The 24,688-nt window shown below is 42.5% G+C and overlaps 1 protein-coding gene and 1 long non-coding RNA gene across 6 annotated transcripts in view; one reads left to right on the top strand and one right to left on the bottom strand.

The window, feature by feature from the left end:
• The window catches only part of ebf1a (EBF transcription factor 1a), a 468,187-nt gene that overhangs the window by 340,736 nt on the left and 102,763 nt on the right, over positions 1-24,688 (bottom strand). The gene's annotated exons all lie outside the window — the stretch shown is intronic.
• LOC122556792 lies at positions 4,466-5,105 on the top strand. Of its 2 annotated transcripts, none has more exons than XR_006313663.1 (3): positions 4,466-4,478; positions 4,716-4,814; positions 4,958-5,105. It is a non-coding gene; the product is annotated as an uncharacterized LOC122556792 (long non-coding RNA). The 2 variants fall into 2 exon arrangements; XR_006313662.1 differs by having other exon boundaries at positions 4,713-4,814.

Below are 24,688 nucleotides of genomic sequence, written 5' to 3'. Positions count from 1 at the left end.
TGTTTTGAAGAAGGCAGGCAACAAATAGCTGGCCAGGAGAAAGAAAATGTTGATTTTATCCATTGCCTTTCATGATCTCAGGACATCTCAAAGCACTTCACTGGCAATGAATACTTTCAAATTAATTTCACTACCATAATGTCATAATCCAGCAACCAATTTGTACATAAACTCCTGATGTAACAATGGCCCAGATAGTCTGGTTTAAGATGTTGATTGAGGGATAATGACTGGGCAGGATTCTAGGAAAAATTCCCCTCTCTTCTTCAAACATTTGCGTCTACCTCAAAGGGCCAATAAGACCTAAAGGTTTAATACTACAGCTCAAAGACGTACCTCTGACAGCACTGCAATGGAATGTTAGCTTTGATTCTGTGCTCAGGTCCTACAGTGTGACTTAAGCTCACACATCTTCTGACTCAAACAGAAATACTACCAACTGAACCATGACTGACTCTGGTGTCCAGCTATACCAACAAACCTCAACCAACATCACTCGAACAGATTACCTGGATGTCACATTGCTATTTGTTGAACAAACTTGATGTGTACAAATTAGCTACTATATTTTCTACATTACAAAATGTCTGAACTTCAGAGGTACTTCTATGGTTGTACAGTTCTATTAGAAGTCTTGACATACAGAAAAACACAATCAAAATACAAGATTATCTTCCTTTAATATACAAACTATATAAACAGCAAACTGAAGCATATAGGAAATATAATGAAGCATCTGAAAAGCACACTTAAGAAATGTTGATGGATTAAGGGTTAGACCAAGTTTTTAAAAATATTGATTGTAAGACAATGGAAAAGTCAAGAGATAAGGAGAAAGGAAAAGGAATCAAAAACTGAAATTCACGCACAGAGAAGGAATAGAGAGAGACAGAGAGTGTGACAGCAAACAGACAGTGCCAAGCGATGGTGACAAACACAAAGACACAAAACAGGAAAGGGAATGAGACCATAAAGAGTGAAGTAGCTGTGGGTAAAGAGGTTGTTTCAGTGGATGAAAAAGAACAATTCGCACAGCAGGATAAATCAAACTCACTCAACTTAAACACCAACATAACTCAAAGAATATACAACTGTCTGAAGTCACAGGAACCGACATATGTATCAAGCATGAAAATATTCCAATAAGTTTTACATTTGGGAATTTTCTGTTCCCATCTTCAATTGTTTGTATGATATGATTCCTGAGTAATGAGCTCTCTTCAACATCTCAGCCAAAGATCCACTCATCTAGATATTGGGCAGCCTGTTCATTCACATCCTGAGTGGATTCATTCCGGGCTGGAGACACAGTATATGCACTTTACCAGCAGCAGTCTTTGGAGGTTGATCAGAAATTTGGGATTATGGATGAAGTTTTTATCCTCTCTACTGTAGTAGACACACTGAAGCAGTAACAATTTGTATAGGCACCCCAGTCAATGTTGGAGTCTCCGTAGAGTTAACCAATCAAAATCTTGCTGGTTAGTCTGATGAAAGCTACCAAAGTAGCTTTCAGAATGAAGCCTCCCAAATGATGTAATATCCCCATATGCAACTGTTGTCTTGAGAGTTTCAACCTTTGACAATAGGCTGAAGAGAAGGCTGTAAAATATTAATGAGATCAGTGGCTTGCAATGGAAATAGTACTTTCTCAATCAACATGTTCCATGTTACTGAAAGGATCGACAGACCATCTATTCTGATGTGGATCTGTTCTCTACACCAACTCGCAGTGAATTTAAATGTTTCCAAATGTGTTTCATAAGGCACCTTGCTCATTCAGCCTTCTTAGAACAGGCATCATAGCAGGACTCCAGCTGCCTTGCACAGGTTCCCTATAAGTGATAGAACTGGCTCCCTAAGATGCCGGAGTTTACAATTCTATCAAAGCCAATGTAGTTGTGGGCTCCTAAAAGCCAAACTAGAAGCTGGGGCTGTGTTTGTAATAGTGTCATTGCTGTATTAAGTGGGCAGAAACAAAGCCTGGATTATCTCACCTGCCGGTGTGTCAACGTCAAGTGGTAACAGGAACAAGTTGGGCTGTGTTAACCTTCCTTCTCGAATGGCCCGCTGGCATTCTGGTTGCAAACACCACCACTTGATGGAGGGAGCAGAAAGATACAAGTGAATAAGGAAGTTCCCAGCTGAGGGAGTCAATGTGGTCGGGGAAGGAACGAGAAATGAAGGAGAACATCGGAGAGTGAAAGGTAACAGTTGCCATTTCAAATATGGGGAATGCAAGTAATGTAATGGTCTGTTCATTCAGGCAATGGTAACTGCTTCTCTTCCTTCAACAATAAATCCCACCCCTGACACCTAACAATTTAACACTAGAATGGATGTGAGAAATGAGAAATTTGGGGAGATCCCATCTTTAAGAAGATATGTGTCTTATCTAAAGAAGATACATTGATATTGGAGGCAGTCCCAAGAACGTTCACTAGGCTAATACCAGGAAAGGCGGAATTGTCTTCTGAAAAGAGATTGAGTAGGTTGGCCATGTTCTCACTAGAATTTATAAGAATGAGAACATGGCCTTATTGAAATATACATGATTCGCAGGGCACTTGGTAGCATATATATAAAAATGTTGTTTTCCCCTCATAGGAGAATCTTGGACTCAAGAGTTAAGTGGCACAGTGGCTCAGCAGTTAGTATTACTGCTGCTCAGCATCAGGGACCTGGGTTCGATTCCAGCCTCTATGGACTCAATGGGTGGAATGGCCTGCTTCCACACTGGAAGGATTCTATGAAAGGGTCATCCATTTAACACATGGATGAGGAGGAATTTTTTCTCTCAGAGGGTAGTGAATCTGTCGAGTTTGTTATCGCAGAGGGCTGTTGAGTACATTCAAGGCTGAGATAGACAGGTTTTTAATCAGTGAGGGAAACAAGGTGACTGGGAAAGGATAGGAAAGTGGATCAACCATGATCTAATTGAATGGCAGAGCAGAATCAATGGGCTGAATGGCCTACTTCTACTTCCACATCTTATAAAACTGTAAGATGAATGGCAGCTTAATATGTGATCGAGCAAACACAGTCAAGTCACTGACAGTACCAGACATTTTTCCTTCACAATAAGCGGTGTCCAAACAGCTTTCTCCCAACTGTCATCACTTGTAGATTGCTGTAGTACTCTGTGAAAGGCTGGCAGCCAATAAAAGATGTTTACAATCAATCAAGTCATCTGCTAATGCGTGATAGTTGTGATTACCAGCAGTCTAAGGTCATACATGGCCTGCTCATTACAACAACTGGTCAACACTGAAAGTTGGGCAGGGGAATTATGCCAGGTACTAGTGCTGGCAACAAGACAGCTTTCCCCACTCCTGATCTACATCGAGTAGCCAATAGTTGTAGCAATAAGTGACGATGGAAGATAAGGATAGCAAAAAATGCAAGGGTCAAAATCTTGTATCTCCCTCCCGAAACTGTCCTCCCCCTCGCTCCCCATGGATGGACTTAAACCAAATGGATCGAGAAGGCAGCTAACCACTGGCTCTCCAGGGCAATGACCAATACATGCTGGCACCCAGCCAGCGATGCCCATATCCCATGAGGGAGTCAAGAAAACATAATGGCAATATCAACATTGTTAAGAACACTGAGTTAATAGGGGCCAGCATGTGCTATTTTGCCCAAGTGACCATTTTCTACACGAGAGCCAAAGCAGTCAGAGTCAACAGGCTATTTGACTACAACGGGCATCACAACTGAGTCCAACACCACTCCAAACCTGGCCAAAAGGAATCAATTGGATAGGGGAAAAGCTGCGGAGAGACTAAGGCCGAATTCTTTTTAGCTACTTGATCGATACTGCCAAACACGTGTCAACTGCTCACGACCTCATTACCGTGTGTGGGACCTTGCTGTGCACAAAGTGGTTGCCACAATCACTGAAACAGCAGCAGGGGGGCATGTGCTTCAGAAATGATCCACTGGCTGTGAAGCACACCTCAAGTGCCGCACAAATACAAGTATTTCCTTATTCTTTGCAAACTCTGGGCCAGCCTGCAATTGGAATAAAACCTTCACTTTTCACAAAAGAAAAAGATTTGTTTGTTGTTTTTTTTTCTCCTTTCCCCCCCCGACCAAGCTGGAGGGGATGTTGGCAGATTCGAAATCTCCCAGGCAAGTGTGGATGTAAAAATAAACCCAAGGTGGGCTAGCTATGGGAAGAATCCAATCGAAGCACAGGAAACACTCATTTTCTGTTATGCAAACAGAGACTTGTGTGACCCACCAAAAACACATTATAAACCCTTCAAAATATTCCTTCCAAACGTCATGGTCCAATAGGCAATATTGCAAAGCTTCGCTTATTTTCCACGAACTGTTGGTTTCCTAGGAATTAATTAGCATCACCTGTGTTAATTAAACCAGCAAACCAATCAGCGAGTCTTTTACTAATTAGGTCCCCTCATTAAGGCCGGAAATTACCATGGCGACACAAGTCACCTGGGGAAAATTATGAGGTAACAAATACTTGTGCAGGATTTAATAAAAAATATTTTTAAATTTTTTTTGAAGGAGCGAAACAGCTTGTTTATCTCTGAAGGAAAAAGGAACAAAATATCCAATTAGCTTTTTTTTTAAGGACCCTGGGGTTTCCAAACTCTTCTGGCAATTAGTCATTTTAATTTAAAAAAAAACTTTTTGTAATTTGATTTGTCAGTGGGTGTTTACAAAATTGTTCTCTCTGCATTTAGCAGCCAGGATTCCAAACAGATGAATAAGGCGTTTCCCCACAATCTGCCTCGAGGTTCAACCATTGCTGAGAAGGGTACTTTTCTCAACTTTGTACTTTGAAGGTATCTATTCCCATTTGTCAATGAATTTTATTTAGGCATATAAATGTTACCTTATCCTTTTTGTTCAAGTTTCTTTTTCTGCATTTTTAATGGGAACGGCCCATGGAAACCTCTCATGCTGTAATTATATCCTTCTCCTACAGGAGGCATTACCACAGCACCGTCTGCTTGCGTTTTAAATGCAGACACAGAATAATATCAGGACAGAATGCATGACCCTAAAATGACAATATAATAAAATATGCAAGATCAGCTCCAACTCTCTTTAGATGCTTGATGACCAGGTGCTAACACAATGGATGAAGGGGTTATTTCCATACCGTAAAAACTATATGACTCTAACCTTACTTTACTGTCAAGAGTGTGCAAAGTGACCCTGATATGTTTCAATGTGAGTATTGCATTCTTAGTGAAATCGGCATTGCCAGCTAATTCGTAAAAAAGAATTCAGCCATCGTCTGTCCTTTCCTACTGATGCCTCTGGGCCGAGTTTTGAGTGCCATTTATTGCCCTGTCCCTAGTAGCTGTTGGGAAGATGGCACAAGCTTTCTTCAAAAGCAGAAGTCTGACCGTGCAGTGAAGATTCACCCAGTGCTGTCGGATGAGAAGGTTACAGCCATGATTTTTAAAAAAGAGGGATGTACATCCAGGTGAGGTATGTGTGCGACTTGGAGGGACCCAAGTACTCCATCTTATTACTCATTCTGAGTACTGAAATTGTGAGAGGTATTCCAAACTAAATACAAAATTACCAGGGGTAAAACATCTCGTCTTCTACCTCACTCATATTTATAATGAAAACACAAAGGATATGAATGAGCCACACCAAAAGCAGGCAGTAACAGACTGATCACTCATCATGACCCTCTGTAGATAGTAAAATTGGGCAGAGTATATGTGCTGGACAGTGATGTACTATTTGACTCTTCAAAGTTAAGTACAATTTTGGGCTGTTAGTGACAATGATTACAGTTTAGCTTCTGATTCTGGGAAGGCAATAAGGATGTGACAGTAGTGTCACCACATGCTACATCTTCTCTCACCTTAGCTAACCCCAGACTCCAAGTTCAACTTGTTGGAAATATCAACGCAAATGTTTTTGGGTTTTTTTTTTGTCTCCTTATTTTGACAGAAAAGTTTAAACATATTTGCAAACGCCAATGCCCACAGAGACACTTGACTGTGGCTCCCAGTGTGGCCATGGGTGATTTTCAACTTGCATCCCTGACAGGAATTTATCTGGGTTCAAAGTTCTTATAGCTGGAAGCATATTAATTATGCTGTGATTGACAGAAAGCAAGTAGGTGACAAATAATTATGGCTTTATGTATGTTTAGGTGAATTATCCTTCTCTCTACCCTTATTTCTTGCTATGGTTTCACTTGCTATCAAATGTCCTCCTCTCCTGATGACGCAGTAATTCCACGTGTCCAGATTATCTTCGTAAACTGTGCAAAAGGGACTTTGCTCTAGGGTCAGAGGAATGGCAGGTGAGTATTGATCACTGGCAATTGGTGAGAGAAATCACATCCCAACTTGATCCGATCCCCTTACAAATAGACAAACCCAAAATGATGTCACCCTGCAGCAGAATGATGGTAATATATTTCTCCCCGCTACCCCACTCATTACCTCCTGAAGGCTAGGGGTGAATTGGTAGATACACCCGTTCCAAAATAAGAGGAGCATCAGTTGGGAATCAAATGTGGAAGGTGTCTGGCTCGCTGCCAAAGCCAGTCCCTAAGTACACAATTCCAGAGAGATCCCAATAATTGTTCCTGTATAATAGCAACAGCCGAAATTTAGACAGAATGGAGAAATTCTCACAAAAGCATGAAGCCCACAGCCCGCTAACCGAACCACTGTCCCGTCTCACACACTATGTCCGTGCCTCTTCTAGGAGAAAGTGAGGTCTGCAGATGCTGGAGATCAAAGTTGAAACTTTATTGCTGGAACAGCACAGCAGGTCAGGCAGCATCCAGGGAACAGGAGATTCGACGTTTCGGGCACAGGCCCTGACCTGCTGTGCTGTTCCAGCAATAAAGTTTCAACCGTGCCTCTTCTATCCCACTGAAGTTTGGTGCCTTCAGAAGAGAGGAACGAGGGTGGGAAATTGGGAAGGAAAAGGAATCTCAGAGTGACGGATGAAACTTGGAAGTTCACGGTGATTGGGCGAAACAGCTACACGGTCACATTTGACACCAATTTCTCTTCAGTCGCTGGAAAAGAACTGCTATTGTTTCTTCCGTGCTCACTCGCCAGGATGGATATCAGTACCCCTGCCCCCGTCTCTCACTGGTTTTGAGTGTACATTTTTCAGCCAGCTCCCAGATCTGTTCTATTCCAGTTTGTACGGAACAAGGCAGTGTACTCTCGCCATCAGGCATTTACTAATGGGAAAATTAACAGGATTAAAAAAATACATGAGCTCCAAATTATTCAACTCATTAAAGACTGCAGATAACAAATTGTTCTCTTTGTCCCTTCTCTCCTTCCAGTTGATAGTGCTGAGGTTTAAAAAAAAAACAATGTCACGTTTGGAAATATTAATTAGTTAGGATTGTATCATTCTGTTTTGCAGCATGTCAACAGACACGCACTTAATCTTACAACTGTACACTTCCTGAACCAAATACTGCATCCTCTTGGAAATACACCCAGAAAAAAGTGTCTTAATTGGTACCATCTGGAATTTGGTCTCAAAGTATACTTAATGTGAAACAATTATCTTTTTTTGTTTTTGTTCCATAAATCTTATTGTTTAAGAGACTTGTGATTATCTGAGAGGGGGTCCTGAGTGATTAAGGGGGAGCTAAAATCATAGCAATAGAAATAGTCAGTAGCACAGGATGCTGGGGAAAGGAGTTCTTGAGTGACAGTGTGAGAGAGCTGGATTCATAACAAGAGATACAGTTAGTACATTCCCTCCCAGACAGTCCTGTGGATCAACATACAGTACATGGGCTACAACAGTTCAAGAAGACAGCTCACCACCACCTATTCAAGAACAACTAGTGGTAGGTAATAAATGCTGGCCAGCCAGTAATGAATTGAGATGCAGTCACTAACACAGGATGCTTGGGGGGGGGGGGAGGACTACTAAGTGATAGTGTGAGGGAGCTGGATTAACATTAATACAGTCAGTAACTAAGGATGTTGGGGGTGGGAGAGAAATTACTGAGTGACAATGTGAGTGAGCCAGATTAACATCAGTATAGATACATTCAGTACCACTAGATGCTGGGAGGAGAGGGGTTTACTGAGTGACAGTGTAAGGGAACTGGATTAACGTCAATCGAGATACGGGGAAAGAGGGGTTACTGAGTGACAGTTTGAGGGAGCCAGATTAATATCAGTAGAGATACATTCAGTAACAGAATGCTGGGGGAGAGGGGTTTACTGAATGACGATATAAGGGAACTGGATTAAAGTCAATAGAGATACAATCAGTAAGGCAGGATGCGGGGTGGGGGGTGGGGTGAGGAGGACCAGGGGTTACTGAGTGACAGTGTAAGGGAGCTGGATTAATGTCAATAGAGATACAGTCAGTAACGCAGGATGCTGGGGGAGAGGGGTTACTCAGTCTGACATTAGGAGAAAGCGGATTATATGTAAAGATATAAATCTAGGAATTACTGACTGCAGTGTAACCTCACTTCCTGCAATGGTAACTGTATTTCTGATGTCCCAGCTATTACACACAGTCAGGTTCAGGAATTATTCATCAAGTGCTCCGATATCATCATTAACACTAACTGTTTAAATAAAAAAACATTCAAGTGGCAATAATTGGGATTGTCAAAGGCACGTTAAAAGTTAACCACACATTACAAACTAGTGTTTGAGTGTGACATTCTTGGGATATTTTACTGGCCTTAAGAATAACGGTGTGTCCATTTTAAGTCTTCCTGCTCCAATTAGTGTATTTGCTTAAATCCCCCTCTTCCCCCCCCAATACCCACACATGCCTGGCGACATTCTGGTGAAAATGCTCGACCTCATCTGACTCGTACATGACCGCTTCTGCCAGTAAACTGGACTGTGCACAGTCACCGAGCCCGCACAGAGAGAGAGAGAGGAGCAAGGATCGAGCTCTGGTGGGTTCAGTCCAATTTGACAGTTCTCCCGATCTGGAGTGTTCAGCCTGATTCCGACAGCCCCTGATGGACCGCCGTCATACAGGGGGGAAAGAGAGCGCACTGACGCTTCCCACTTATGGCATGATTGATTTTCCTTCAGCCGCCTCTCAGACAGGTCTTGGTGGTACCTGCCTGACTGAACCCCTGCTTCATCCTGACCTCAGCATATGGCCGGCTGTGCTGTTCAGAACTGATGACGGCACAGCACTAAGGAAAATCAATAGCATCTGTCACTCAGACCCCGAAACAAACAGCTTTTAAAAAAACAATCACGACACAGGCTGTCGCACAGCACCTCCATGCTCTACACTTGAGAAATCAACAAATTCCCTTATTTCACTGTTTCTATCCTCTGCATTACTGTAGTAGCCAAGCGCACTGTTATTCCACTCCAATATAAATGTGTGGGTTTTTTTTTGTAATTCTTTCACCATCCCCCTCTTCTAGTTTTATTTTCCAAGTCAATTGGCTGCATCCTCTCACACTTTCGGCCTAGACCCTTTTATAAAGATTGATCAATTTCTAACCTACTCCGGAGATGGATCACTTTAAAGTGCACCAGGTTTTCTGGAGTCGAGCGAGTGCAGGCGTGGCCATCAAGAAAAAAAAACAATATATCTCCTCTCGCTCAGGGCATTTCCACACTTTCGGAGTTCTTTTTTTGTTTATTATTACTGTCTAAATCGCTCATTTATCGAAAATCACAGAATGTTTCCAACGCAGAAGAAAGCCATTGGGCCCATTGTGTTTCTGCCAGCTCTATGCATATGTGATCACCTGACCAGCCCCTTCTCCCGATCAGCTCTGCAATCTGCTTCTCTTTGTTTAATTATCTAATCCCTTCTCTCCTTTTGAAAGATTGACTCTACTTTCACTAACCTCACAAACCAGATCCTAGTCATTCATTTAGAGTCATAGAGATGTACAGCACGGAAACAAACCGTTCGGTCCAACTCATCCAGATATCCCAACCCAATCTAGTCCCACCTGCCAGTACCTGGCCCATATCCCTCCAATCCCTTCCAGATGCCTTTTAAATGTTGCAATTATACTAGCCTCTGCCACTTCCTCTGGCAGTTCATTCCATACATGTACCACCCTCTGTGTGAAAAAGTTATCCTTGTAAATCTTTTCTGAAGCCTTTCAAGTTTCACAACATCTTTCTGATAGGAAGGAGACCAGAATTGCATGCAATATTCCAAAAGTGGCCTAATCAACATCCTGTACAGCCGCAACATGACCTCCCAACTGCTATACTCAATTCTCTGACCAATAAAGGAAAGTATATCAAAAGTCTTCTTCACTATCCTATCTACCTGCGACTCCACTTTCAAGGAGCTCTGAACCGGCACTCCAAGGTCTCTTTGTTCAGCAACACTCTCTAGGACCTTACCATTAAGTGTATATCTCATGAACAAACTTCCCTCATATTACCATTGCTGCCTTTCTTGTACTTGATCCTTTCACCAATGGAAACAGTATCCCCCACCTATTTTTTCCAGATTATTTCTCGCTTTTGTGCACTTTGCACCACTTTCTTTGCTGGAAAGAGAATAGTCCAAGCTCCTCTGACTTATCCATGTAACCAAAGTTACTCAGACCAGGAACCATTTCCATTCGTCTTTTCTGGGCCCCTCTCATATATTCACAACATTTTTAAAGCGTGCCCCATGCTGGGTGCAATCATAGAATCCCTACAGTGTGGAAGCAGGTCATTTGGCCCATCAAGTCCACACTGACCCTCAAAGGCGGCCCAGCCAGACCCACTCCCCAGCCGTGTCCCTGTAACCCTGCATTTCCCCTGGCTAATCCACCTAACCTGCACATCTTTGGATTGAATGAGGAAACCCACGGAGACATGGGGAGACCATATAACCTCCACACAGACAGTCACCCAAGGTTACAATCGAACCAAGGTCTCTGGCACTGTGAGGCAGCAGCACTAACCACTGAGCCATTGTGCCACTCCAAACACCAATACTCCAACTGATGCTGAGCCTGTGTTTAATACTGATTTGCCACGATATCATTGCTGTTAGCCTCCACGTCCCTATTTATAAAATCCAGGAATTTGCTCATTTGCCTCTGAGGGGATCTGGGATCACAAATGTTACATTCTCTGTGGAGTGTTCAATTTTGTGTGTTTAATTACCTGAGTCTGTTTACTATTGATGTTTACCGTGCATGATGTGTTAAGCCTAGGTGTAGACTCAGAGAGAAATAAACAAAGCAGTTGATTCAGCTAGAATAGGCAGAGTACTGTATAGAAGTCTTGTAAATTAAGTTTCAACACACAGCTACCAGTATCATCTATGGATATAAAACATACAACACCTTAAACAACCTCAACACTCCAACTGATAGTTGAAATAACCAACAGGTCATTTAACAGTAGAAGGTATCATGGCCAAGCCTGATTATATCATAGAATCAACACCATACAGATGAGGCCCTTCGACCCATTGTGTCAGCACTGACTAAAACTGCTCCAAATCTACACTAACAAAAGCAGAGTGTGCTGGAAAAACTCTGGCAGCATCTGTTCAGAACAAAACAGATGTTGCCAGACCTACGATGTTCTCTCCAGCACACGCTGGAGATTTCCAGCGTCCAAAGTCCTTTGTGTTTATCTAATTCTATACTTGACCCACTTGGCCCATAGCCTCGAATGTTATGACAGTTCAAGCGCTCATTCAAGTACTTTGTAAAAACTTGTGAAGTTTCATGCCTCGATTGCCTTTCCAGGCAACGGCATTCCACACCCCCACCACACTCTGGGTGAAAAAATAATTCCTCAAATCCCTTCTAAACCTTTCATCTTAAAATGACCACCCCCTTGTTATTCACCCTTCAGCTAAGGGGAACATCTGCTTTCTCTCCAATCTCTCCATGCCCCTAATAAACTCTGACATCTCAATCTCAGCTCCAAAGAAAATAACTCAAGCTGATACAGCCTCCCTTCAGAGGTCCATCACGGGTAACATGTTATGTTATTGAATATATGTATTTTGATAATATTACATTAATTGACTAAAATATCAGATTTCTGGAAGCAGTGGGATTATAATTAGCAGCAAAAAAACTTTGGCTGACTTTTTCTTTCCCTGTCAAAAGGTGTGGTGCTGGAAACACACAGCAGGTCAGGCAGCATCCGAGGAGCAGGAGAGTTGACATTTCGAGCATAAGTTTATGCTGAAAACGTCGATTCTCCTGCTCCTCGGATGCTGCCTGACCTGCTGTACGTTTCCAGCACCGCACGTTTTGACTCTGATCTCCAGTCCTCGCTTTCTCATTCTATTTCTTTCCCTGACTGATAAAGTTGATTTAAATGCTATGGTGGAAGATCAACTTACCTCGCTGGTCAACTTTGTAAATTAAAGAAATACGCCTTAGATGTTATGGAATTTGATTGGTGCCTGATAACCCGAGGTCGAACAGAAAAGGAGTCAAATTCATTTAGGTTCTGTCACAGGTACACATTAAAGCCATATATAATTCCAAATCTGGTTAGATTATTTACAATGATAAAGAAAAACCTAGCTACCCAAAAATTCAGTGTTTTATTTATATTGCTCAATGATACGATAGTTCTAGGAGATTTTGATTCCGTTCTCATCCACATTAACTCAAACCAGGGTTAGAGTGGCAATATGTTTGGCTGGACCAATGGGTGAAAAATATCAATCAGGGTACTGTCCTCTTGAACACTGAAAGGACCACGGTTGTGAGCACTGGACCAAAGGCATGGGTGTGATCCTTTGACCAGCCAACACCCACCTCCTCTCTCTTCACCACTCTACAGCCAAATATTTTGGCTAAACTCAATGATGACAAAGTGGTCATGAAAGCATTTGACAGAAACAATGGGTGCCGAGTGTAAAAAAAACACTATCCATTTTACAAGACACAAGGCTTTTGAGAAGCAATTTTCCCATTACCAGGTGTCCTGTACATTCTACAGTCAATGGAGCCCTTCTTGAAGTCGAGCCACTGAAATGCTAAGGGAAAAATGGCAGCATATTTGTGTACAGCAAATTCCCAGAAACAGACATATGATAAATGATCAGACAAATCTGAGTTGAGTACTGGCTGAGGAACATGAGATGGGGAAAGTAACCCCTTTATCTTCTTCCAGTTGTGACAGGTGATCTTTCATGTCTACTTGAGAAGGTAGTGTCTCAGTTTCACAGCTCATCTGAACGCTGGTATCTCCGACAATGTAGCACTCTCTTAGTGCTGCTTGCAAACATAAACTAAGATTATTTATAAGTCCATTCGCAGAATACAATGTTCCTCCCGACACACTCAAAAAAACTTGCCAACTAACAGTAGGCAACAGAACAACACTCTAGTCTCTTCTTAAAATCTTGAAATCACCTAGTATTGGTTTCGGAAATGTTTGCACAGTATCCCACACAATATAAATTCAGATAGGGACATCAGAGCCTCCTGCCACAATTAACCTCTGACATAAAGGCCCCTACAGAGCATCTGCCGGGCCATTTCTGATTTGTGTCACTGCCATTAAGCCGCATCCGTCAACACTAATTTATGTACATCACAAATCATTTGGTGCCTGAAAAAAAAGTCCCCAACAAAAGAATGTTTTCTTTCCCCTTTTTCCCCCTGCAAACAACAGCCCCCAAAACACACGTAACTGAACACATTCCCATTAAGTGCTTTATCAGAATTGAATTTATCTCAATCTCAAGGCCTCACAGGCCGCCTTGTTCTAAAGCAGGCACTGTAACTGTGCGAGAGGAAATTGGAAAGAGGAACAGAAAATAGTATCAGCACTGCCAAGAGAAAGGACAGGCTCACATTTCAGATGTTAGTGCATTTGTCAGAACATGCAATATATTAACCTCAGATTTTCTGATTGTGACACTGACAGATCTGTTGTTGACTTCCAGTTTCTCTTTTCCTTTCTTTTTGGTGAAAGGAATGTTTCACCTGAAGACTTTCAGTATCAGCTCTCCGCACTCTCTTCCCTACACCTCTCCTCTCAATGGGTATCTGCGGTGTTTGCATTTATTTACTTGAATATCGCTCTCTCCAACCAAACCCAGACAGCAGTTGACTGTGTATATCAAGATGGAGAGTCTTAACAAACTATTCCATTGGAGAGAACCAGGAGGGGGACATAACTGCTGGGCTGTCGTGTGTCCTGATGTGACATTACACGCTGCACTCTCTGTCAGGAGCAGAGGACAGATTGGATGGTTTGAAGTGATCACTGAATAACAATCGGCAGCAAGACACGTGTGGGAATTCCTAGAGGCCTGGCATCCAAACCGGAACTCTGTTAACAACCACATTGATTTGGATCCCATTTACCGACATCTCAGAAACAGAACTGGAAATAATATCACCCACCACAACAAACCAGGACACAAAAATAGCAAGCAGGACAGAACACCAATGCTTCACTGGAGGCTCACTGATGATGATGCCTAGCACAGTGATGAAACATCTGAGAACAAACCCACCAGCTCAATGAGCAAACCGACAACCAGAGGGATCTTCACTTACTTTTCCCTTGCAGGAGTATGGGATTAGCCGTTCAACCATGTTATCAACATATGAACTAGGAGCAAATGTAAGCGGAGGTGGGTACTGCAGATTCTGGAGATTAATCAATATTACAGTGGTGCTGGAAAAACACAGCAGGACAGGCAACATCCAAGGAGCAGGAAAATCGACATTTCGGGCAAAAGCCCTTCATCAAGAATGAGCAAAAGTAGGCCACTCAGGTTCTTCCAGCCTGCTGTGCCCTTCAATAACATCATGGCTGATCTGATTTTTAAACACAATTCCACATTCCTGCAATTTTTCGTTCCTTGTTCTGACACATCAGGCCGGATTTCAACTCAGGATTGGAGATCCTATTGTGGGGTTTCTGAATTGACACTCCCCAGCAGCCAGATCATGTCAGCAGCCTTTCCAGATTGGTGGAGCCTCCCCGACTGGTTCCTTGCATGCCAAAGCCCTGTTAGGACATTGGGAAGAACCAGAGGTCACAAAGCTCAGACCCTTTGGTAACCTCGCCCCAGGAGAAGCAAGTACTGCTGAGGCAGCTCAGAGAATGTGAGTAGTAGAGAGACCCTTTGGGGAGTGACTTTAATATTCCAGGTGGCTGAGGGATAAGACTCTGGGGAAGGAAGTGACCTTCCATTGGCTACAGGGAAGTCCCTGTTCTCAAGGGGCCCCTGGCAGACACAGAGAGGCACGGTGGCTCAGTGGTTAGCACTGCTGCCTCACAGCGCCAAGGACCTGGGTTCGATTCCAGCCTCTGGCGACCGTCTGTGTGGAGTTTGCACATTCTCCCTGTGTCTGTGGGTTTCCTCCAGGTGCTCTGGTTCCTCCCACAATCCAACGTTGTGCAGGTTAGGCGAATTGGCCATGTGAAATTGTCCATAGTGTTCGGGGATGTGTGGGACAGGCGCATTAGTCAGGGGGCAATGCAGCATAGTGGTAGAATGGGTCTGTGTGGGTTACTCTTCGGGGGAGATCAGTGTGGACTTGTTGGGTCAAATAGCCTGTTTCCACACTGTAGGGATTGTAAACTACATTAAGCTGGTATAGCTCCCACCAGCAGCAGGTCAGCCTGGCCCTTGGCAAGTGGTCCGAACCCCCTAGCAAACTTGCATCTCTCAATTATTTCACCTGGCTACTTGCTTCCATGTGTTGTGCAACCGGTTGGCTCCCAGTCCCTTCGTTCCAGCAATGGGATGGCATTGGGAGCAATCCTGAGAGGGAATCCCCACAGCTTTACTCCCAAGTCTGGGGGCTGTGAAATTCTGCCAAGATGATCTTGGTGTGAATTGCTATTTGCCCACTCTCCCAGCAAATGCTGACTGACCCGCGGAGTGCATTTTTATTGCTTGACTCTGAGGTTTCTGAGCTAGTTCCACCCTAGCCTCAGATCCAGGCCCAGAAGAAGTGAGGACTGCAGATGCTGGAGATCAGTCAAAACATGTGGTGTTGGTAATGCACAGCCAGTCCGAGGAGCAAGAGAGTCAACGTCCTGATGAAGAGCTCATGCTCGAAGCGTCGACTCTCCTACTCCTTGGACACTGCCTGACTGGCTGTGCTTTTCCAGCACCCCACTCTTCGACTCAGATCAAGGAGCTAGCAATAAATGAGGCTACTGATGGAATGCTGCATTGTTGGATGTGCCATCATTTGTTATAAATGGAGGTATCATACCCTTCCAAACACTGGAGAAGGAAAAGATCCTCCACATTATGTCAAAGAAGCATACACTAGGTGTCCCCAGTGTTACTCAACCAATATCACCATAAACAGATGATCTGCTGACTAGCACATGACTGCCTTAAGCATTACCCACATTACAGCTGTGACTACTTCAATGGCTGAGGTTGTTTATGGCTGTATATGTTTTTTTATGTGTATACAAACACACACAGCACCATTACAAAAAGCACTGCTTTGTACAATGTGCTTTACACAGTCCTGTTAAATGAGTGCCCCTTATAATTGCACGTGTAACTGTCAGCCACACTCCTTAGGAAGGATATTCTATACATCAATAATTGTGTAACATCACTGACACATTAATAGTACTGTTCTTTCTTCCCCCTGAAAATGAAGATTTCTCTCTCCCAGCAGAAATGCTTTATCATTGTCTTCATAAACCCATTTTGTGGTGATTCATCGCAGCTATCACACAGTTATCATAGTTGCAATTATTAGGATAGCGAACAAAACAGATGGTGCAATTGTCAGGGCTTTATTCAATGAGATATATTGGCTGTACGTATATATAACATTAAGACATCCCCAATATTAATAGTAACAAATAATTCAAAGCAAATTTATAACTCAGTTGTATTTCTCATTGCCTAGCGGAAGTGATGGTAAATTGACTGGCACCTTCCTTTAGACAGAAGTGGGTACTGCAGATGCTGGAGTTTAGAGTCAAGATTAGAATGGTGCTGGAAAAGCACAGCAGGTCAGGCAGCATCTGAGGAGCAGGAAAATTGACAGTTCTCCTCCTCTCTCTATAAGGATCTCAGTGAGATTACCGTCAACAATCTGAATAAGTAGTTTATTTCACATCCACCCTCTTCCTGAAGGTATTAATTCACAGATAAAGTAAAAGAATACACATTCACCCTTCTGGAGCTCATGCGATTGATTTGCGTGATTCTAAACACTAAAAGTCTGCAAGAAATCCTACTACAAAGGATATTTCATCCAAGCCCAATTCCAACCTCAACCAATGTTCATATAAAGATTGTGATCAGGTGTAATCAGGCCATCCCTTTTTAAGGGACATGAAGATTAACATTGCAGGATAATCTCCCGAACCTACCACAAGCTGAGATCAATAAATTCAACATGGTCAATTCCTGACCTTTCTGATCTGAACGATTCATTTCTGTGGTGGACTCGGGCACCGAACCTTCACAGTCGTCTGATACAATAAATCTCTTTTGGACAGGGTTTCCAAATGTGGGGGTGGGACTGGCACCCCTCATACATTCACAAATTGATATTTTGGGGTCCCGAACTCAGAGAGCCGAGGCTGCTGCGGAATTCCAGCTAGGTTATAACAACTCTGCTCCTGCTCAGACAGACCCATCTTCTCACAGACGCCCCACCCCCACACTCTCTCTCCCTGTTCTCAATGATGGGGTACAACAATTTTCAAGCCCTAATATGGGGGTCACACAGACATAATTTTGGGTACGGGCTGCTCTTGTAGCTTTCAGAATACGCCTGCAAAATAAGTGCCTTGGCCAACCTTTCCAATCAACCAGTGAGAACCATCCACCTATCACCATGTCCATTATTAATCAAAGGTTAAAAAAAAACTTCCATTTATGTAGCATCTGTCATAAACTCATGATATCTTCATGTTCTTTGCAGTGAGAAAGTTCCCATTAGATAAATGACGAGATTGTCAGTGAAAGTGATGTGGGACAAGAGATAAAAATTGACCTGGTCACTAGAAAGACCTTCCCTCCTCTACAAATACTAGGATGGGATAGTCTACATGTATCTAAGAGTCATGATTCGGAGATGCCGGTGTTGGACTGGGGTGTACAAAGTTAAAAATCACACAACACCAGGTTATAGTCCAACAGGTTTAATTGGAAGCACACTAGCTTTCGGAGCGACGCTCCTTCATCTGATGACAATCACCTGATGAAGGAGCGTCACTCCGAAAGCTAGTGTGCTTCCAATTAAACCTGTTGGACTATAACCTGGTGTTGTGTGATTTTTAACTTTGTATCTAAGAGAGTAGTGCTGCCAAGTCAGATTGGATATATTCGTGGAGGGAGCTACAAATGGTCTACTATTACCTTATTCATTGGATTGAATCTTGGAGGGATAGATCACATGGTCGTCTATCACTCCAACCCGAATCAACCTTGTCTTTTTTACAACCTCTGCTGTTTTCCTAACAAATAAGCAAAACTACTTGTACAAAACGGTAAAGCATTTTTATTTTACTGGGGCTCTGTGATTTTTCTCCAGGAGTGTCCCCAGGATTAATTCTGAATTGCAAAAGACTCTCCGCTACCATTCAGGAGTATTCATAAAGTTATTGATAGTTTCAGTTCAACATCACATCAAAGAAACAGCACCCACCAAGAGTGAGGCACTCCCTCAATAATGCATTCAGAGAAGATTGTACACTCCGGTCACCCTGGAATGTGGTCTGAACTCTCAACATTCAGCCAAGTCCAAAGTTGCACTGTTCCTTGAAAATATTCCGCTTCTTAGTCACAACAACAAGGAAGATACTGGCCCACTGAAAATGAACAGGTCATTGCCTCCTTTAAAGGGACAAAAATACAACCCAACAAACTGGTATTTAGGCATTTGGGTATTGGCTTTTTGGTCATGGAAAATGCATGATCTAAAACATGTTTACAGCTATTTGTTACAAACACATTACCTAACGGGGGCCAATGCTGTTCTATGGGCCATTGTCTCCTTCCCATTTCCCCTGAAAGCTCGTGACTCTTGTTCTTAAAGTGCGACTTCAGAACAACCAGGCTATTCAGCAATGTGGGGGAGGGAGGGGCTCACAGCTGAGCTGAGTGTTTCCTGCATACAGGTCTTTCTGCTCTAATGTGTATTCCATCAGCACGAATTGGCTATAACGCAACTGATGAACTGTGGACGTTGTTTAGATAACGCAAACTTTCAATTGAACAGGTATAGCGATTTTCTATTAGTGATCTTCTACAGCGGTTTTCCATAGCGTGATTTTCTATAATGAAATGTTGCAAAGGAACACAACTGTTGTGTCACAGCAGAACGGCCTGTAGAATGTCCACTCGGGTATATTGCCCATCTTGGCTGACCATTTACTTCCCTAGTCCAAATGAATTTCAAATGTGACATTATTAATGGATACCCTGACCAAGAGCAGCCAACATAACAAAGACAAAGGTTCAAATCCAGGGCCTTTTGTTCTGAATTGTCCATTGCCATATCAGGGAAATAAGCACAGAATAGTTTTTGTTTATTCATTCACAGAATGAGAGCATCGCTGGCTAGTCCAACATCTTTTTCCCATCCCTAATTGCCCAGAGGGCAGTTAAGAGTCAACCACATCGCTGTAGATTTGGAGTCACATGTTGTCCAGACCAAGTAAGGATGGCAGTTTTCCTCCCTAATGTACAAAATGGATTTTTCTGACTATCAGAAATGGCTTCATGGTCATCATTGGACTTTTGTGGAATTCAAATTTCACCATCTGCTGTGATGTGAATTGAACCCGGGTCCACAGAATATTATCTGGGTCTCTGGATTATCAGTCCAGTGATAATACAACCAAGCTATTGCCTCCCTCTTTAAAATTTCTAGAATCACAATTCTATTTGAATGCCAAAGCAAACCTTCTAGATGATGAAAGTCTGAAATAAAAACAGAAAATGGTGGAAATGAAACATGCACTAAACAACTGCACGGCCCTGTAGCCGACCTCTTCAACTCCCCCTCCTACTCCACCATGGACATACAAGTTCTGGGCCTCCTCCACTGCCAATTCCTAGCCAAGTGACAACTGGAGGAAGAACACCTCATCTTCTGCCTTGCAACCCTCCAACCACACAGAATCAATGTTGATTTCACCAGTTTCCTCATCTCCCCTCCCTCACCTTAACCCAGATCCAACCCTCCAACTTTGCACGACCTTCTTGAAATGTCCTATCTATCCATTTTCCTACCGACCTGTCTGCTCCAACATATCACCATCAGCCCCCACCGCCATCTACCTATCGCATTCCCAGTTACCTTCCCCCCAATCCCAACCCCCTCCCATTTATCTGTCAGCCCCCTTGGGCACCCCCTGCCCCAACATTCCTGATGAAGAGCTTAAGTTTGAAACATCGACTCTCCTGCTCCTCGGATGCTGCCTGACTGGCTGTACTTTTCCAGCACCACACGTTTTGATGGAAATAGTCATCAGGCAGCTGGGCAACATTGTACAGGAGGATCCCACTATGGAATAAACGCATCCTCAGAATAAGAGGCATGTCACTGAAGACTACAGTTAGGGGGAATATCTTTACTCAGAATCTCCATGTGAAAGGGTTGTGGAGGCTTCATTATCATTTAAGTTTGACAGGGATTGACAGATTTCTAGTTACTAATGACATCAAGAGGTATGGAGAAATCAGTCAGGTAGATGATCTAGAATGGAGGGGCAGGCTCAAGGGGCTGAATGGCTTACTTTAAGTTCCTACAGAATGGCCAAGCTGGATCCAATCATTCCCCACTCACACCAGGAACCCACCTCTCTGACAACTAATGAGGTCCGCAGGCAGAGTGGGGTTTTCCAGTCAGCTGATGTAAATGGCCAATAAAGACTAAATACCTCACTCAATTGGCTACATGCATCATGAGCAGGTAGCATTTCCACTTCCGGGAAAATGGGGCGAAATGATGCCTGGAAAATGACATGCTTCCAATGTGAATCTTTATGCATTTCAATCTTTGTGGTCTCACCCACACTGGGGCAGAATTCTGCCTGACCCAATGAGCTTTTCTAGCATTTCCAGCTTTTATTTATTGAATACATTTTATGTTACGACATGAAATAGCAATATATAAATTTAATTCATGTAAACTTTCTTCTCAAAGAAATGAAAAACCAAGAGGCTTTTAATTGTTCATTAATCCATTAAGGTGAACAAATCAGTCCCTTGTCACTATTTTGAATTAAATAATTGCTCTTCAAATTGTTCCAAGTATGAAATGAATCTGAATATGAAGGGACTGCACGAGAAAAAAGAAATTATTTTAGCAAGGCTCTTCAAGAATTCACCTGACTGGCCATTAATAATGCATCTGAACCAAAGGATCAGGCTTTGAAAAGCACTAAACTGAACCCAATTAAAGCCTACTTCGTTACGAAGGCTCAAGATGTAAAGGCAAGTCTAGCTTAAATTTTTTTCCCCTGTTGCAGTCTGTCTTAATGTAATATTAATGAGGCTGGATGGAGGGGCCATAAAAACTGATAGGTTTGCGATTGTAAATTATAAATCGCTATTGATTTTTCCTGGCACTAACACAGTTGGCTTATTGTAAGCTACTACAGGCACAGTGCACTTTATCAGATTAGGCTGGAGCCTGGTATCAAATATACATGAGAAGGATGCATTCCTGACACAGTTGATTCTGAAAAACAACAATACACAGATGCATGCTTGTGCACACACACATGCACGCACACACACACACACATAGCTCCTTCACACAATCATACTCACTCATTTACTCACATGCAAAATAAATTGCAAGAAAACATACAGTCAACAGATTTACCAAATTGCTAGAAAAGAACTGCAATAAAATGCGTGGTTCTTGGTTGTTATACAATACCTGCATTTCCTTTCTTTTCACTCCTTAGCAAAAATATCACTGATATTTGGAGCAAAGTTAAAAGCGTAAACTAGAAATCAGATTAATTCAAATGTCTTTACTCTCTCTCTCTCTCTCATTCTCTGTTTCCATGTTCATTCTGGGGTACTGCACTGGAGGAGACACTTCACCATTTCCCTGTCACTGTGGAATACATTGTGGCTGATCTCCACTTCTTCCAAGACAGGCAGACCAACACTTTCCAGCAGTGCTTACAGCACCAAAAATGTGTCGGCCATTCAACCAGACTAACTCATACTTCAACTGAAACCATGTACTGAATTAAAGTACTCAACTAATTGCTGAAGAATCCAGAGTGGATAGCCTTCACTATTCTACCCAGAGAACCCCTTCTATGTACTGATCATAAAGTCGAGTCACTATGTTGCAACGATTGTGTTTCCTCTCCCCAGCCAATGGGCAGTGGGGATTATTGGGGCACCCTTGATCCTACATCTGCCTGATAACAGCTGCCTCACATCAATAGCGTAAACTTTGACAATGTTCATTCCATACATCACCAGGCAAATGAATGGCAAATGAAGCAGCAGGCAGAGAATAAAGGACAAAGGCTCAGGGGACATCCCAAGCAATGCCAAAGATGAGCTTCTTGAAGAAGTTTTGGAAACCACAGAGGGAAGTAGCCAAGGGCAAATAGACTAGGAAATGGTAGAGCAGCAGATAGCACAAGGGACATGACGTTGGCCAATGCTGGAGAAGAAGACTTTGCATAGAGGGACAGAGATCACAGAGGTTAGAGGGGATACTGAAGGTGGACACAAGAATATTAAGGTCAAGTTCTGGCAGTCAGGTCTTCAAAGGAACTCAGTGAAGACCAGGCCAACAGGGATGTGAGCATAAGCAAGGTCATGGCATAAAATGTTCTGGATGATTTGACATTTAAGCCCAGGAGAAGCACTAAGACCAGCAATCGATCAGTTGAAGTGAGGTAACCAGAAGGTGCTGAGAGGGTGCATGATGTTTTGAGTAGTAAAAGAAGTGAATTGAGAGGCACAGTCAAGCAATGTTCTGAATTAAAAACCAGGAATACCGATACCAGAATATTCAAGTTAGGGAGGTGTAAATATGATTATTACAATTACACACTAGGTAACACATTATCTTACTGTGCCATATAAAAATTGTTAAAAATCACACAACACCAGGTTATAATCCATCAGGTTTATTTGTAAATACAAGCATTCAGAGCGCTGCTTGTTTGTCAGGTAGCTAATGGGACAGGTTCATAGGCCCTACAAGCTACCTGAAGAAGGAACAGTGCTCTGAAAGCTCGTATTTCTAAATAAACCTGTTGGACTATAACCTGGTATTGTGTGATTTTTAACTTTGTCCACCCCAGTCTAAAACTGGCACCTCCAAGTCATATAATAATTGAAAACAGTCATAAAGAATGGCACTGTGGACCATCTCTTGTTACCATTCAATGGATGCAAATTTCCAGTCTTGAGACAGAAGATGGTGAAATATTCTTTGTTGCATTGTTCTTTCAAAAATTAATCAATAAAAACATTCACATGACTTTTTGTAAAGAGACAACTTATTTTGGGATAATGATCAACTAAGGACAGATTTGTTGATTTTGCATACATTTTGGATAATAATTTGCCCATTCTGACAGATCATGTGCACTAAGAAACATATGTCAAATCAAGACTTTTTTTCAGTGTTGCATTTTATAAATTGAAAATGATGACTTTTTTTTAAAAACATTAGCCTTCCTCTGCTGAAGGCTCAATTTGATGTTGCAGTACTAACTCAGCACCACATCCAAATGTCCAATTTATACACATGAGCCAATTTGGTGGGTGTCTGCAGGCTGCTGAATTGCAGTAAGAGTCCAATTCTTCCTTGTCAATATGATTTTCCAGCAGACGTCACTCGGTAGATTGGGTAAGGAGACAGACTGAGTTACTGATGCCCTACCTCCCCTCAGTGCTGTAGTCAAAGAACCCATCTTGTGTAACATCTTGACTGGCCCACAATCCATATCAACAAAACCTGGGGTTGGGGGAGGTGATTGGGTCAGAGTTAGTACTTTTGATCAGGACACATTAAGTTGTCAGGCGACTTCCCAATTAGCACTTTATCACCACCAATGTTACTATAATTGGAGGTAGTGATGGTAACCTATTGTTGCCAAGCTGTATACACTTCAATAAATTACATGCATGAATGCTATAGCTGGAGCTGAGCAAGTAGGGTTTGCTGTCAAAAGCTTTATTATGAACTAATTTTTGGGATAACTTTTAAAATATCCCAGCACGTACTCTAACTCCATATTTGGGGATTTACTGATATTTCCTGTGATAATCGCTGCAGACTGCACCAATCCTTCAGTCTTCACAGCTTTTTAGACAGCTGAGGTACAATCGCTAATTCTGACACTCACTGAACTTCAAATGCGTCTGAAGATTAAAACCAAGGTGATGCCAAATGGTGTTTCCTGGAGATAGACACAATCTTGACCCTCTGAGAGACTTCCATTCACTGGCTCTATCGAGAGTTGTGAACGTCAGTTAGCTGAGGCAAATGATAAGCTTCGGAAAGATAGACTGGGCTACCACATTCAGTTACTTCATTTTGTAATGGCTGGCAATTCCACTTCGGTCCATGATGGGTCTGGCGTGGAAATGGAATTGCTGGACCACTTAGACCTTAGAGGGCTCAGTAATTCTTTTCATGGTCCCTTTGATTTCAAAGTTGTTGTTATTCCCAGTAGTTGTGGTGATGACTAATTAATATCGGAACATAGGAATTAAGAGCAAGGGCAGGCCATTTGTTCAACCTTTCATCATAAAATAAGATCAT

This window comes from Chiloscyllium plagiosum, chromosome 14 (assembly GCF_004010195.1).
Source record: "Chiloscyllium plagiosum isolate BGI_BamShark_2017 chromosome 14, ASM401019v2, whole genome shotgun sequence".
Classification (NCBI taxonomy): Eukaryota; Metazoa; Chordata; class Chondrichthyes; order Orectolobiformes; family Hemiscylliidae; genus Chiloscyllium; species Chiloscyllium plagiosum.
Note: the sequence above shows the minus strand (reverse complement) of the source record. Positions and strands in the feature narration are given on the sequence as shown.